The sequence below is a fragment of the Chaetodon auriga genome, chromosome 16 (assembly GCF_051107435.1).
Source record: "Chaetodon auriga isolate fChaAug3 chromosome 16, fChaAug3.hap1, whole genome shotgun sequence".
Classification (NCBI taxonomy): domain Eukaryota; kingdom Metazoa; phylum Chordata; class Actinopteri; order Chaetodontiformes; family Chaetodontidae; genus Chaetodon; species Chaetodon auriga.
This window is the reverse complement of record NC_135089.1, coordinates 18,942,932-18,959,083: the sequence shown is the minus strand read 5'-3', so window position 1 is coordinate 18,959,083 and position 16,152 is coordinate 18,942,932. Positions and strand designations below refer to the sequence as shown.

General features: G+C 43.7%; 1 protein-coding gene across 44 annotated transcripts in view; it reads right to left on the bottom strand.

Moving 5' to 3' along the window:
* The window catches only part of nfixb (nuclear factor I/Xb), a 130,282-nt gene that overhangs the window by 35,212 nt on the left and 78,918 nt on the right, over positions 1 to 16,152 (bottom strand). The gene's annotated exons all lie outside the window — the stretch shown is intronic.

Sequence of the window (16,152 nt, the reverse complement as noted above, 5' to 3'; positions counted from 1 at the left end):
GAAAGCTCTCTGGCATATCTTGCTGCAGTCAATATTCCTACCAACATACAAAATATCTGTGGCAACAAAGAATTAACTCAGAAATCATTTTCACATTGGACGCGTTGGATGTCACGTTTTCATCCCTGAAGAGACTTTGTGTGTGTTCCCGATCACGGCCGTGAAACATGCTTGGTAATGTCATAGAGTCACAGCTGGTCTGACGACATGGACAATAAACACGTAGTGAAAAACACTCAAGGTCAGTCCAGACTTAAGGTACTAGCAGGCTTGTTTAAACTGCACTGATGATTGTGTATATTAAGTTTCATACAAACAGAACTGAGTCTAAAATGTACAGCAGTGATGTTCAGAGCTCTGGGTGAAAGACATGAGCCACCCTGTGGTACTCCCACGTTTCCCATGTTGTGATATACATGCGTGTGTGTCTGTGTGTGTGTCGCAGGGTCTGGGCACAAGTGGGAATGGGGATCATGTGATGCCAGTCCTTGCCAGGGAACGGGGGGGGAGAGAGACAGAGAAGGAGGAGGGGGCAGGGATATAGGAAGAAAAGGCAAAAAAAAAAGAAAGAAAGGAAAAAAGAGGAAGAGAGGCAGACAGAGGAGAGAAGTGGAGACAAGAAAAAGACAAAAAAGAAGTGAATGAGAGAGAGGAAGAAAGGGAGAGGAAGGGAAAGAGTGATAGACTGAGAAAGAGGGGGAGAGAGAAAAGAAGGGTGGGGGGCTGGAGAGGGTGGGTTGTGAGAGCTGTGGGAACGTTTTGCCTCGCCAAGAAAGACGTGAGCAAAGAGAATAAAAGAAGGAATGAGAAAGAAAGAGAGACTTGTTGGCAGAGCAGAGGAGGAGAGGAGAGGCGGGTACAAGGGGGAGTGAAAGCAGCGTACAGTGGGCACCAGCTAGGGAGCAGACGCGATCAAACCCGGCACTACAGGGGAGACGAGGAAAAGCAAACACACACAGCACCACAGCCACCGAGAGGCAGCGCCGGCGCTTTGCAGCAAGCCAAACATTCAGACCTATTCTCACAGTTTCCCCCCATTAATAAATCTCACACACATCACCATGAACGTAAATGTGACTGTGTGGGCTATGATCCGGGCCGAGCGTTGAAAGGGAGATCATGTGACAGAGGAGACTCTGTGTGTGTGTGTGTTGTGGGGACTATACAGGGAGAGAGCTCAGAGCATGACCTTGTGAACTTTTGGCTAGGCGTTTTATCACTATTCTCCACTGTGTCAGTCCCCCCCCCCCTTGGAGGGCAAATTCTCAGCACCAAACTCACAGTGGACAAGTTCATCTCACTTTCAGAGCGAGAGAGGAGTCATATTATTCTAGTTGAGGCGGAAATATTAACAGGATGAAGCGGGCAGTGGTACCGAAAAGCCCTAAGTTCACCGTGCATCAGTAGGTTTGTGATAATTGGAAACTGTCTTGTGGAACTGGTTTGGTAACGTCAACTGAAATGATGAGCTTTAAAGCTGCTATAATGAATATTTTTATATTAACAACTAATCAAATGATTAATGCAATGTGAAAGCTTGTGGTGACAAATCCACAGAGAGGGACCAGCCGACTGAGCTGCAGAGAGTGATAGCATCTTTTATTTTGGTTCTACAGCCCGAAACTTTACTGTTTTGGTTCACTTTCACAGGTCTCATCAATCTAATTTACAGCAACAGCAGGGAGCTTTCAGAGAAAAAGCTCTAAAAACCCACTGTACATACCTGCTCAGCACCAAACAGCAGGCCAAGTTAGCAACTAGCTGGTGAACATAGCGGCGCATTTAGCAGTAAAAAGCCGGATATTTCCCCCAGGAGTTGATAGAGATCAAAACTGAGCTCAATGGAGAGATAACATTAAACTTACATTTGTCAGATCACCAGAAACACGACTGCAAATGAATTCTAATGTTGCGCTGTGTCTGCTCGATCTTCACATAAGCCATTGAAAATGTCAGCCAGCTTGTTGTGCTGGCCCAAGTAGCCAAAAAATAGAAATTAAAAATCCACTAATGCCGGCTTAAAAATTGTAAAATAAAAAATTCCTTTTGCGAGTGTGTGTCTGTGTTCACGGTTCAGTTCTCTCATGTTAATATATGTGAAAATAATGTCTAACACTGGAATCTTTTTAATGACTCCTCTTGTCTTGGGGGCCTACAGATTAGAGTACTTACAGTAGATACAGACCTGGACAATACGGTTGAAATCATGGCCATATATGAAAATGCGTACTCTTCATATGTGTAGATCAGAAAGTTCAATAATTCATTTTGTTAGGTTTTACTTTCAGTTTCCTCCAGCACTGCATGGCAGTAATGGAACTGTGTGCACAAGGAGAAAGCTAAAGGTTTAATGTTGTGTGCATGATCCAAGTAAGCTGTATATGTACATTTTGACTACATGACACTCAAAAACCAGAACTTCCTTTCAGACTTCATGCAAATGTAATTTGTGTAAAGGCAATATTCACATCATAAATGGACGTCATCACGAGGGAGCATTATGTCACTACTCTCACATTTTAACATAATGTCAACAAAATATTCTTCAAATTACACGACAACACTGTTTGTATCACACCCCTCAGTCTGATCAGGCCGGGGCCAGAAAACACTAACGATTTATTTTGGGTTTGTGAACTATGCAAATAAATGCTCCCAAATCTATCTGGGGCTTGGAGGACGTGTTTTATGAGGTTGTAAAACTCCACACAAACACATAAAGCAGGCCTGTAAAAATAATGTGTGCTCTGCATAAATGCTCATTTGGACTAATGAATTAGGGGAGCGATGAATGGCTGTGTAAAACTCCACATCCTCCCAGGGTGATGCCAATGAAGGCATAATGTATGATGGGCTGATTTGTGAGCAAGTCTGCATGCTAGTTTTTTTTCTGTGTATGCATATATGTGTGTGTTGGAGGAGGGGTACATGTGTTGCTGTGTTTATGTGTGAGCACGCATGTCAGCAAGTCCTTTATGTGCATGACTAATGCTGCTCGTCTTAAGACCTTTGAGATCGGTGTCAAATAAGGACACTGAGTGAAAAGCTCTAACAAATCAGATGTGGGATAACACACGCACACACAATGTGCTGCACACACACAGAAGCACCAACGGTGGCTAAATACTGACTAGTGCTCCAGTAAACTTGGGAGCTGATCTGCATACATCCTCCTGAGGTGGTGGGGGTTTTCCCGAGTCAATCGGAAAGAGGTTCAAAATCACTGTTTCTGGGGAAGGAACAGCCAGATCAGCATAGCTACAGCATGAACTGAAGATTTATTCTTTCAGCTGACAAACGGAGAGAAAACAGGAGGAGGAGGAGACAGAGACACAGAGAGACAGAGATCGAGAGTAGCAGATGAGGCCTGAGAAAAAACAATCAGCCAAATGAGGGCACAGACAGAAAGGCAACCTTTGACCACCAGCTGTCTGGGAGTCACCGCCCAGCCGCATTTGTCAGTCTGTGTCCCTAGATGAACCCGGCCCAAGGGTCAGTGACTCCCAGCACAGCCGTGTGTTTGCGTGGCTTGTTTCAGTGTGTGTACACACACTGCTGCAGACTTGTGCACACACGCATTAGTGAGTCTTCCAGTGTTTGTGTGCGTGCCGGTGTGTACAAGCTGTCTGCTATCTGTGTCAAAGCTGGCTTTATCTCTCAGGCAGATAAGGTGAGTAAACAACTGCCCTGGCCTTCCTGTCTCTGACATGCTAGCTCATAAATGCTCCAGCATCCACCAGATGTTCCGTAGTATCAGGCACAGGGTACTGGGACAAAACATCCAGGCGAGTCTCAGGCTCAAGCTGCAGCCACAGGCCTGCCAGAGAAAGCCAACTACGGGAATACCACTGTGTGTCAATATGACCACCAGTGGGGAGCAGGTTGCTGCTGCAGCCTCATATATGAGGAACATATAGTTTTCATGGACTGACACAATCAGATTGAAGTATAGCGAATCAAAAGGCATGTCCATACATGTCAGACATACAGGATTAGCCTAGTTCGGACAGCTTATGGCTTCACTCAGGCTCCCCCCTTGTCAAGCTGATAATTGGAGATTTATTCCTACCATCTATCAATCCATCTATTAACTTATTAACCCAGATAAAAGCTTTAAAACCTGCCTTCCTCCCCCTCATCAGAATCAACACGGCAAAAAGAGATTAGAGCGGTGGCAATCCACTTAGCGAGTTCAAAAAACATATTCATCAATAAGCATCACTGAACTCAGCCTTATTATCTCTGAACACAGCGTTCGCGTGCTCGAGTGATGCACTTTAAAATCTGACCTTGTTTGAAGAACTGACATGCAGTGTTAGGAATGGAGAGAAAAGCAGTAAACATTCAAAGAAGACGGGAGGAAAACCATTGAAAAAAAAAGAAGTTTTTATCGTGCAGCAAAATGAGAAAACTGAATTAGGCAAAATATCCATAAAGAGAAAAGAAAAGAGTATTCAGTGAAATGAGCTCACTGTTGTAATTTTCAATACTTCTATGCAGACATTTTTGACCATGACATAGGGGTGATTATTTCATGTGTTGACGAACACATTCAACAATCACACTTAACAGATCTGCCACCAAAACATTCAGATGAATAATGCCGGTGCCATGGTAACACACCCCTCTCATGCATTGCATTCCTGCTAATTTGCAAAACATACCAGGGCAAAATGACCATTAAGTCAATTAATTTAAATGGGAACCCCGGCCGGCCTGTTCTTCCTCTGTAAAGGGATGAAATGTCAGCGCAATGGCTGCCCTGCTCCCTATGGCTCCGTCGTATTAGATGGAGAGGATGTTCAAGTCAAGGGGCAGACCAGAGGAGCCTGCATCTGTTTGGCAGTCGCTCAGAAATGTCTAGCGTTTCACACTGCGCCTCTGGGATCGCTGGCGAAGCTCAGCCAGAAGTTTATGAAAAACAGGGGGGAAAGAGGGAACCAGGAAGGAGAGAATATTGAGGGAGGGGTGAAGTGATGGAGCGCGAAGGAGAAGAGAAGAATGAGCTAGATGACATGTGAAGACAGAAAGAGAGATAGTGGAGAGGAGGAGGCTGAACAGCTGAAATGAGAAAGGGAACTGGTTTAGATGATGATGTGATATTTTCCATTCTGCCTGCAGTGAGTGTGTGTGTGTGTGTGTGTGTGTGTAGGGGTTCTCCTGAGGCCCCCGAGGAGCCTGAGGGCCCCTGGTGGGATCTGTGAGTGGATTCAGGTGAGGAACAGGTGTGGTCACACATAGAAACACATGCCCATGACTGTGCTAATTGCACATTATGGATAAAGGACAATGGAATGTGTACATGTGTGCATGAGCACAACCATCCACATGTGTGTGAATCATGTCGAATTCGAAGTCTAAACCATGTGCGCGAGGATGCGAGACTGTGTGTGTACACTTTATGTACTGTAAGCACACACAAATGCCTGTGTATTCCTTGGATTAAAATGTGACAGGCGGCCCTGCCTTCAGTCAAACCCAGTCCTCCACAACAAACCCGCTCCCCAGAGCCCAGTCTTTGGTTTGGTCTCCGTCTCAGCTGTCACCACGCCTGCACTGTCTGCCTCCTGTCAGCCTCACTGAGAAAATACTCGGCAATTTATAGCCATAACATAGGATGCGTACACACAGGCGCACGTGCGCACGCACACACACACACACACGCACACACACACACACACACACACACACACACACACACACACACATACACCCATCCATGCATACAGCTTTAATGCTTTGAGTTTTATTGTCCATTCATGGAGTGGTTGTTATGGTAAAGAACGAGGAGGTTAAGATGTTTTACACACCCATATATTTTGTTGATGTTAAGTTGAAGTACTTTGAATTATGTTTTTATATGACTGCCTGACTTACGAGTGCAGTGAGCAAAGCTTGTTCAGAATAATATCCACCTGGTTTGGGTTGTACCTGCTAAATCTGTAAATTCAAATCCTTCAAATATTCTTAGAAACTACTAGCTAGTTTCAGACTAGGGTTACACCAAGACTAACACTAAAGAGATGTCAAAAGCTAAAGTAGCATCACCAGCTATAACCGAGTAATATAACACAGCTAACTGCAGTCCTTTGTTAATGTAAAAATGACTCTTACTTCTGCGTACATGGACAAATGTGTGTTTCAGAGTTAGTAGTATTTACACAGTTTAAAGTGAGTGGGAAATATCTGATTATGCTAACATAACCGATGCTGTTTAGTCATTTAATTTGATGCTGCTAGCATAAGGTTTTGTCATTGAGTTGTTCATTTTGGTCAAATATCATTTAAAATCTTGGTTCACATCACCGTTAAACAGCATTTTGATGTGTCAGGTCAGATGTGTCGACTATATTTCACAGCACTATGACTCTTTAAACGTCTTATTAGCATGCTAATGTTACTTCTGTCGGTTAGTTAGTGAACTTAGCTGCGTCACAGCTACACCTGACAGTGACGTCTAATGTCTGCGTAAGAACTAGCTGCTGTGGTGTAACACTGAGGTTATAACTGGGCTAAGTCTGAACTTCCAGAAAGCTTGAGAAACTGCCCGTTATGTCATTTTCATTTTGTACTATATATAAGAAACAGACAAAAATGTGTTATGTATTGTGTTTATGTCCAAATAGATGCAGAATAGAGTCTTTAGAGCATGAAGCACAGTACTAGCCAGCTTAGACAATCACTGGAAAGAGTTTAAAATGCAATTTGCTTTATTCTTCTGTGACGGTCAACCTTCTTGACCCAAACCAAATGAAATAAATCCCCACCCATCTGGTATCTGAGGCAGGTTAGAGCACATTCTCTTCATTCCTATATATTTCTCTCTTCCAGTCTGATATGGTCCACATATTATTCCACACAGCTCTGATTTAAAAAAAAAAAAAAAAAACACTTTAGGGCATATGAGCTTGATGACTTTGACCTCAGAGGGTTCCATATTTCTGCATGCGGCCAATTAGTTCCACTGGTTTGCGAAGACACGTTCATCCAATAAAACAATCAGCGTATTTATAAGGACTCCTAGATGAAATATGGGCCAGACCTGTTCCGCTAAGGTTTGGATCCACTGTCGGACCCTCCTCAGTGAGAATATGCACTAACTCAGGCCTGCAGGAGGGAGGTGGCAGCGTGTTTATTTTACTGTGGGCTGTATCTGGCCATCATTATCTCACACTGCAGAAGGAGAGCTGTAAACAGATGCTTGTGGCCCACTCAGCTGCAATAGTGCGTCTGGCTGTGGCTGCAGCAGGGGCGGGAGAGAGGATCTAAGGATGCTGACGTCGGAGGCATGAAAGTGGGGACAGAATGTGGCAAAAGCTAGCTGCGTCGGGGCTGAGGTTGAGATTGAATCGAGGGATGAAGCTGGAACTGCTTTTGAGGTTACGAGGGAGCGACTATTATTTCTACAGCTGGCAACAGCGATGAAGCTGGGACCACGGGGTTGAGGCAGGGCCTGGAGCTTTGGCCTCTCCGTGGCCTGCAATATTATTACACCAACAGAAAGGTTGTTTTGTAATGGTCATAACACAGAGGGAAGCCATATCACTTCAAGATGCTCTTGCCGGAAAGCTCAACAAACACTGGCAGTGAAGTTTTCACAGAGCCGCGTGGCCTAAACAAACTGCTGTGGAAAGAATAGAGAGGGGGAAGAAAGTAAGAAAAAAGGGGTGTTGGGGGGGAGAGAAAAATGAAATGGCGTCTCTGTTAGTTATAGTTGGGAGAGAGAGCGAGAGCGGGATCTGCTGCTTTTTTGACTTTAATCAAAAGCAGAGACGTTCTGCAGTGGAAAAAGCATGACGAAAAGCAAAGTTCACATGAGCTGGGGTGGGGGGGTGGGGGGGGTGCAGGAGGGGGGAGACGGGCAGAGACAAACAAACAGACAACTACTGACGAACAGCTGCACAGAGCACTTCACTGACGGAGAGGGCGAGGGAGAAAGAGAAGGAAGAGGGGGAAAGAAAGAGAAAGAGAGAGCACCCTAGTTACAAAAATGGAAAGTCCACATTTTAGTGCAGTATGGAAATATGGTCCTCATTTCATGATTCAATTCCTGCTCCCTCCCTTTTTCCCTCCCTCTCTAACTACCCCTTTCCCCACCAAACTCTCTTGCTCTCTTTTGCAGCTGCAGCCGCGTTATAAAAGCCTGTTAAAACACAGGAAGACCAGTAAAATGGATTGAAAAATAGCAGGAGGGAGGTCTTGGGCTGAGCCAGGGAATGGAGCAAGCATGAGGAGTGAGAACTTGATAGAGAAGAGGCAGAATGCTAAAAGAAAGTCTAAACAGAAAAATGGTACAAACTTCAATTCTTGTAAACTTTACAGATGTTTGCTTCAGGTGAATTAACTTGTTTCATTCAAGGTTTACTGTTGTATAAGTACGAAAAAGGCGATTAAATCCCTCCAGACTTTAGAGGTTATTTCTCAAATTCAATTGTGTCTCTAAGATTGTGTTGTTCAAGGTCTCTAAACATTCATGCAACTGCAAAACCTTCACTTAAGACATTAAGTCTAACTGCTCACTCTCCCTGACTCTGTGCATATAACAACAGTCTTATACTTTGCCAAAACACCACCAGCCACTACGTCCATCCCTCACTTTAATCTTAAACTCATCTTCCCCTCATCTTCTTCTCATCCCTTCCTCATCCCTCCATTGCGTGTGCAGTAAGACACATGCAACATTTCAAGGCTGCTGCAAAGCCCCTTGTTGACTGTCTGAAAAGCGACGAGCAGCCTGGTCAGCCGCGGTCTCTGCGACCCTGTCGGGGCTCATCCCAGCCTCGTCTCCCGTGTCTTCCCCTCATACAGGCTTAATCCCAGCAGCTTTACATCTTAAAACTTTCCCCCCTCCGGCTTAGGACCTGGGCCAGGGAGAAATTAAAAATTTGCCCTAAGAAGCTGAGGAAGCAGGCTTTTCCATGGAAACTAACATTAACCCCGCTGACATTACACATCCTATTACACCGAGCATATCCCTGAGTATCAAAGCCACCATCAGCTATGCCTACACATGCTCCTCTGCCTCTTCCCATGCAAAGTCTTGTCCTCAAATCACACTCTGATGCACGCTCTCTACCTTCATCTGTTTTTTCTCACTCCGCTATCCAACTTCTTCCACTTTGACTCTTTCCTCCTCCATCAGGTCGTACCCAGTTCTTCTCCACAATTCACTTCGCTCCCTGCTCAAATCACCAAGTTAGGCCAGGCAGTTCATTATTTCAAATTTACGGCCTGTCCGTTTGGCCTGCCTCAAGGAGGAATAAAATCAGGCTTTGGTTGGCGCGGTGATCTGGGGCCAAACCCAAAGCCCCTCCTCCTACCCTTTTACAGTTTAATATAAAGTCATATCAAATTAAATTTAACGAATAAAAAAAGTTCCCCTGCATGCCAAGAACTCTACTTTACAAAAACACACACACACACACACACACACACACACACCTCAGCTCAGCACATACAGTATATACACACACACACACAGACTTGCAACTCAACACTAAACTGCCCTCTGCCCTGTTTAAGGGAAATAACTCAATTTGGCAAGTGTGCAGGGCTGTGTGTATGTGTACGTGTGTGTGTGTGTGTGTGTGTGTGTGCATGTAAAAGCTGTAGTGTGGGGGGTAAGAAGAGACTGGGGATCATTCATCTAGTAGAAAAAACATAAATTTGGGCGCATAAAAATAACATGTATGAGTGCTCACTTTTGCTAGAAACGTAAAATAGACAGTAATATCATGTGGAGGAGTACCATGAATGTCAGTGGCTGTGTGTGTGTATATTGTATGCGTGTGTATTGACCCACATCTATTAACCCACCGCCAATGTTGCCACTGAATAGAATAGAGACGGCTGTATTTTAAATGGATCAGGCTCCATGGTAATACAAAATAATGATGGTTGCACTATATCAAGGCCCTCAAAGCCTTCCTATCCCTACATGCTCATAGGCCCTTTGGGGATTTCAGCCATTTGAAAATATTTTAAAGAGGCCCGATTGCCCCCAGCTCAGCGGCTCAGAGAAGCCTTAAAACCCTGCAGCTAAATCCTGGGGTTATGTAAGGTAAAGCCCTAAATCTCACCGCGCCTGATGTTACATATTACTGTAATTGCAAATGAAAAAAAAAAAAAAAAAAAAACGAAAGAAAAAACACAGGGTGGGGTGGGGGATGAAGAAATGCAAAGACTATGGGGCTAGTGGAGGGAGGAAAGAGGAGGAAAGGAAAGGAAATGAGGGAGGTGTGAGAGGATGGATGGAGTTGTGGAAAGAGGAAAGATGGAACCAGGAACCGATTAGGGGAAAGAATGAGAGGAGTACTTCTTGACACACCGGGTCCCTGATGTACACTCTTTTGCTCTCTTTCTCCTCAGTTCTGGTGTGTGCGTGAAACTCTTCCCTTTCAGCAGACAGAACACACTCAGAGGGAAAGTCAGAGCGCTGGCCAAAACCGTGGACTAAAAAGGAAATCCAATAAAACTTAGTCTGCATTTATCATCTGTCCACCTTACATCGTCTGTCATTTTCCAACCCAAACCTCCAGGGGCAGATAGAAACAGGCCTACACATGTAAACACAAATGCCAGTCTCAGAAGACATTGTAAAGTACCGCCATTAAAAGGGACTCACCATGTCACTTTCAACTGCGCTGTTTTTTTTCCAGGTCTGTACATAGTTTGTTTGTGTGTGTGTGTGTGTGTGTGTGTGTGTGTGTGTGTGTGCGTGTCTTCTGTGCGTGCGTCTCTGCATGTATGAATCGCAAATGTGTGTGGAGGCGGATAAGGCAGTTAACATTATGATCACGGTGCATGATGCAATGCATCGTCTGAAGATGTAAACAGGCTTTAGAGTCACTCAGATGAGGAGTTTCTGTTAAAAGGGAGCGTTTTACAGCATGCAGTGCCTGAAGGCAAATAGGGGCTGAGGCACATGATTGTGATAGAAGCAAATGTTAAACATCTTTAAATCTGCCAACGCAAAATGAGCATCTGAAGTTGCAAAAAGTGCTGCTAAATCTCCTTTTTCTTATATACAGAGGAGCAGCTTACTTCGACGAGAAAAATAAAAACATGAAGGAAACTTTGCTTTCAATAATAACACGACTGAAAGCCTGTAGCCACGCTAGCAGCTTTGTGAGACAATATTTAGGTACTCAAAACGGTGCTCTGAGCTAACTGCTAATGCCAGCATGGTGATATGCTCACATTGACAATGCTAACGTGCAGATGCTAAGCAGTATATAATGTCTGCCAAGTTCACCATCTTACTTTAGCATGCTAGCATGCTGCACATTTGCTAATTAGCACTAAACTCAAAGTACAGTTGAGACCAATTATTATGTCATTTGTTTGCAGGTAATTTAGTCATAAGACAGAGCAATGGATAAATTAAAAGGTTTGACCTGATGGTGGGCTGAAAAAACATGAATTTCTGTACCAAATTTCATGGCATCGTCATTGAGATTCTTCCTCTGAGGACCATACATGTATTTACAAAATTTCAGGACAATAGTTACTGAGATATTGTACCAAAGTGGTGGACCAACAGACCGATATTTTTAGCCATGCTGCTAGCATGGCTAAAATTGTGATATCATGGCCAAGTTCAAGTCGCCAGTGCACAAGCACAACAGACTCAAAGGAAAAAAAAAAGGAAAGTAATTGTTTGAGAATGCCGCTGGGAATCATCCCCAAAGCGGGACCCACACAGCCTTACTGACATGTAACCCAGTCTGTTGCTATGCCCATTAAACATCATAATGAAATCAAGCCTGCATTACCACTGGCACCAGGGACTGGATTATACCTCACTGTGGATTAGAGGGCCGTCGGCAGCGCAAACTCAAGAAAGGATAGAGAGCGAGTGAAGACGAAGAAGGTCGAAGGAGGGGTGGCTAAATGCTGCTCATGTAGATCACTCACACTGCCAGTGTCATTGGCTGCCATCCAAGAGAAGGCCAGTGAACAAAGGGACTGTGAAAAGAGGAGAGACTGTAATGTGCACTTGCTGTGTAATGGCTGGGGATGCCAGGTAAAATGAGCTGCTGGGGTTGTGTTGCTGCAGTGTAGAAGTCATGAGATCAATGGAGGTTTGTGTCAGATGGCACAGGACAAACTGACAACAGACGGACTGCAGTTGCCCGACGGAGGGATAAGTTATGAAATTTGATAATCTGAGGCTTGTTACTGGTTTGGATCTCCTGAGTTGGCTGAAAAGAATTTCAAGTGAGTAAAGGCTGTATGCTTTGAACAAAACAGATATTGTCTTAAAACACACTCCGGTAAGTGCAACCATGTCTAAAGGCAAAATTTGTAATACCTGACTTCTTCCCTGATCTTGCTCTACAAATCCTGTCTTATACACATCTCCGTAGTCTCAACATGATGAATCACACAAGTGGGAATAGCACCGAACGCTTTCGGACAGTCTCTCCTTGAAAGCGTTGACGGCGTTGCATGCAGTCGTACACGTGCAAAGTAAAAGAGGTAGTTAAATGAAAAAAAGAGAGCTTGAGGGAAAAGTCTAACCATCTCCACACACCTGGCCAATCGCTGAGTAAAATGGGCTTCATTGTCTGTCTGTCTGGAAAAGGTTTCTTGTTTTGTCGGAAGCAGTTGCCTCATAGATTTATGCCTCAGTAGTAACTGGAGAACAAAAACAGCTAAAAGAATAGAGAACACTGGATTTACATTCGTTAGGTGGCCTTAAAAACGACTCCAAATGACTGCTAAGGTTGCTCTGTATCTGACGGATGTAAACAAGCTGTTTGCTAACAAGCTCGTATGAAATTAAATTACAGTAGATGCAACCACAGCTGCCTATGAATCCAAGGCAGGTTTTAAGTTCCGAATTTGACTGAAATGTCAACAATTCCTAATACAGTATATGTCTCTGTGTGACTGATATTATTTTTACCATAATAAATTTTTATCATGTCCATCTGGCTGCTTTGTTCGTCTTCATCTTGTGCATCATCCTGAAACTTGCCCCTCTTTTCTTCTTCTTCTTCTGCCCTTGTCTTTTCCCCTAGAACTGCTGCCAACATGTGATTTCACTTATCTTCCAGTGAAATTAGAGCGGAGAAGAACAGACTAATGGTCATCTCACTGTCTCTACCTCTTTCCCTCCTCTCTCTCTTCGCTGTGGCAGGGCTTGATGAAAGGACCTGTATATTTTGCTTTAGTTTCAAATTCCGCTGCCCGAAAAAACTGCAGATGTGGGCTGCTCGCCACACCTACACAAAAATGCTGGACTGAAAAAAATAAAAAAGTAAGCAGCGCAGACAAAGAGAGGAGCAAAAAGGTCCATAGCTCCCTCGCTCTCCTTGTAAACACGAGATGAGTTCCTGTCTATTGCATGATCTTCTTTGGTCTCTTTTGCAGGACAGGCTGTGCCGGCAACAGACATCAAGAGCGGAGGACAAGTTTTTGTCATCCCCACAGACTCAAAGGTTTGCTCATGTGAGCCTTTTGAACTCACATGCTTCCACTAATGCCTCCTGTCTTGTGTTACCACACCGCCCAAGTGAAAAGTTAAGTCATTAGAGTTAATCACCACCTCTGCGGCCGGCACAGATATGGTATTCCCAGATGTGCAAACATGCTGAGCCAGCATGGTCAGGTCACCACTCGAGAGATAACACTAACATGTCAGTCATCCTTGTCCTAACAACATCCTCCTCTGCTTTCTATTGGTCCCACAGAGGGTCTGGCGCTGTCTTTAGGGCACAGTAATGGTGATCAGAGAATCGTTTGGGGTGTTTATGAGCCATGGAGACACAGTCATACATCTGCGGCAGCCATCATCTCTAGAGTCAGAGGTCAGGAGATGTCAAGAACTTCTGGAAGAATCTGCAAAAGTAAAGGCTGTGATGTGGGATTTAGAAACTGAATGTAATACGATCTATTCTTGAGATGGAATTTCACATCGCAAGCAATTGCCAGTGTTTGGGCAAAATGTATTTTTTCCAAACGCATTCAAGTCAAGTGAAATCTCAGCGAGGAAGATGATTTTGGCTGAAACAATTCATCCCCATGAGAAGAACAGACAGAGAGCCAAACGAGACAGGTCCAAAGATGCATTCACTGGAGCCAGGCGAGTTCAGAGTCCACAAATGTAAAGAATTTATACACACAAGTGTATAACTTATAGATTCTTGCTGAATTATATTTTCTGAATGTTTTCCTGAATATAAATCACTATTATAGAGATGAACAGGTGCGACACTAAAAATATGTAAAAAAAAAAAAAAAAAAAAAAAAAAAAATTTGAATATTTGGGCCATCTGGTCTGTGGTGTGTTCATGGGATTCTAGTAAGAGCGATATTTGTATATATCACTTGGAGGCCTTCCAAATCCAAAAAATACAAGAGCAAAATGGAAGAAAAGCATTAAACGACGGGTTTGTTTGCTTTAATGCAACTAGCATTTCTGACTAACTAGCTTAATACCTACAGTAATAACCGAGTGTTGCATTCAAGGAACCTCTCAATACGATTCACGGTTCAAGACTACTATAACTACATTTTAGTAGTTATTTAATGTTAGCCGAGACAGCGTGAAGTGGACCAAACACATCAGTGAGTCTTCATTCATTTTGTTTCTTCTTCTTTGAGGTTTATTGGTGGTCGGCAAACAACTAGTTTTCTTTGTGGTCTCTACCTCTTCTACTCTATTCATCACATCATGCATAACAAAGCCTATATAACTTTCAGTGGTTTGTTTAGTAACAAGAAAACATAAAAACGAGTTACGCTGCAGCAAGTAAGATACAATGAGTCAGAATGAATGCTTCAGAGCTCGCCGAGCGTTGTAAGAGAGAGCAGTCGCACACTGAAGGAAAACTTAGTGCAGGAAGTACCTCACCAATAATAACCCCACTGGGATCGTAAGATAAATGGAAAAAAAAAAGAGGGAGGAGAGATGAAGAGTAAAGGACACAGCGAGGGAGGGAAAGAGAGGGGAAGAGCTTGTGGAATGGCTGCTAATGCTTTCTGCAGAAACTGGCTCCTGAATGTTCCTATAATTGGTGCGATCTGAGATGTTGGATCTTTCCATTTCAGTTCTCCCGTCTTTCTTCTCCTGCTCTTTTTCTTTTCTTCATTCCCTCTCCTCTTTCACCTCTTCCTCATCCTTTAACCTGCAGGAAGCATTGCTGGCAAGCTTCTCTTCAAATTCTGTCTCCTTCATTTAGCAAAACCCAGGTCACAGAGGAACCACAGAATGGTGAGGAGGAACATTGAATGAGGAGTGCAAAACAACATCGCCCTCGAAGGAAGGCTCTGATTATTCCAATCAAAATGTTAAGTCAGCACTGTTCTAAATGAGAGCAGAAAAGCCAAGATCAACGTCGGTGATGAAACACAGGTGGCAATTCCATGATCACCGCCTATGAGATTTTCCACATGGACTCTACTTTTAAACTTCCTTAATGTGCTGCTTACATAGCTAATAGTCTGTACTGGTAACCCAGCTGCAGTAGACATCCTCAGAGGCATTGAACCAGGACTATCATAGTAAAGTCCAGCGTCTCTGTCAAGTCTGGTCTCAAGACATTTCTTCTTATCTCTGATGTCTCAGACTCCGGGCTGTTTTGACTTAGACTTCTGGTCTCTGCCCCTGGTCTTGCCTGTTAAGTTTCTGGTCTTGACCGAGTCCAATTGGTTTTTCCTCTGTTGAGCTGATCAAATCACAGCTGAATGGATCTGCACTGAGCTTTGGATTCCACTGGATCACATTGTTACAAACTTGGCTGTATTTTTCTATCAAATTGTGGATCATACAATATGTATCTAATAATACAATGATTGATATACACACATTTCAGAAACACTGCAGCCAAACACAAACCTAAACCAATTATATGTTTGGAACATTTTATCTTTTTACTTGATGGTCTAAAAGCAGTTGGTAGGTAGGCAGGTAGTTGGTCAGTAGGTGCTCCTGCTCAGATTTGGATTCGTCTCACACTCAACTAAAGTGGACTTGACTAAAGCCCTGTGCTGAACCGCCATAATCTGCATAGTGTGTGTGCCTCTCTACACACTGTCTGCCTTTGCAGTCTACTGTTGATCTTTAAAAACTCTCTTTTTTATTTTCCTGTTGCATAAACCCAAGTTTAGTTCACTGTATGCAGTTTGTACTAATGCAACCACACC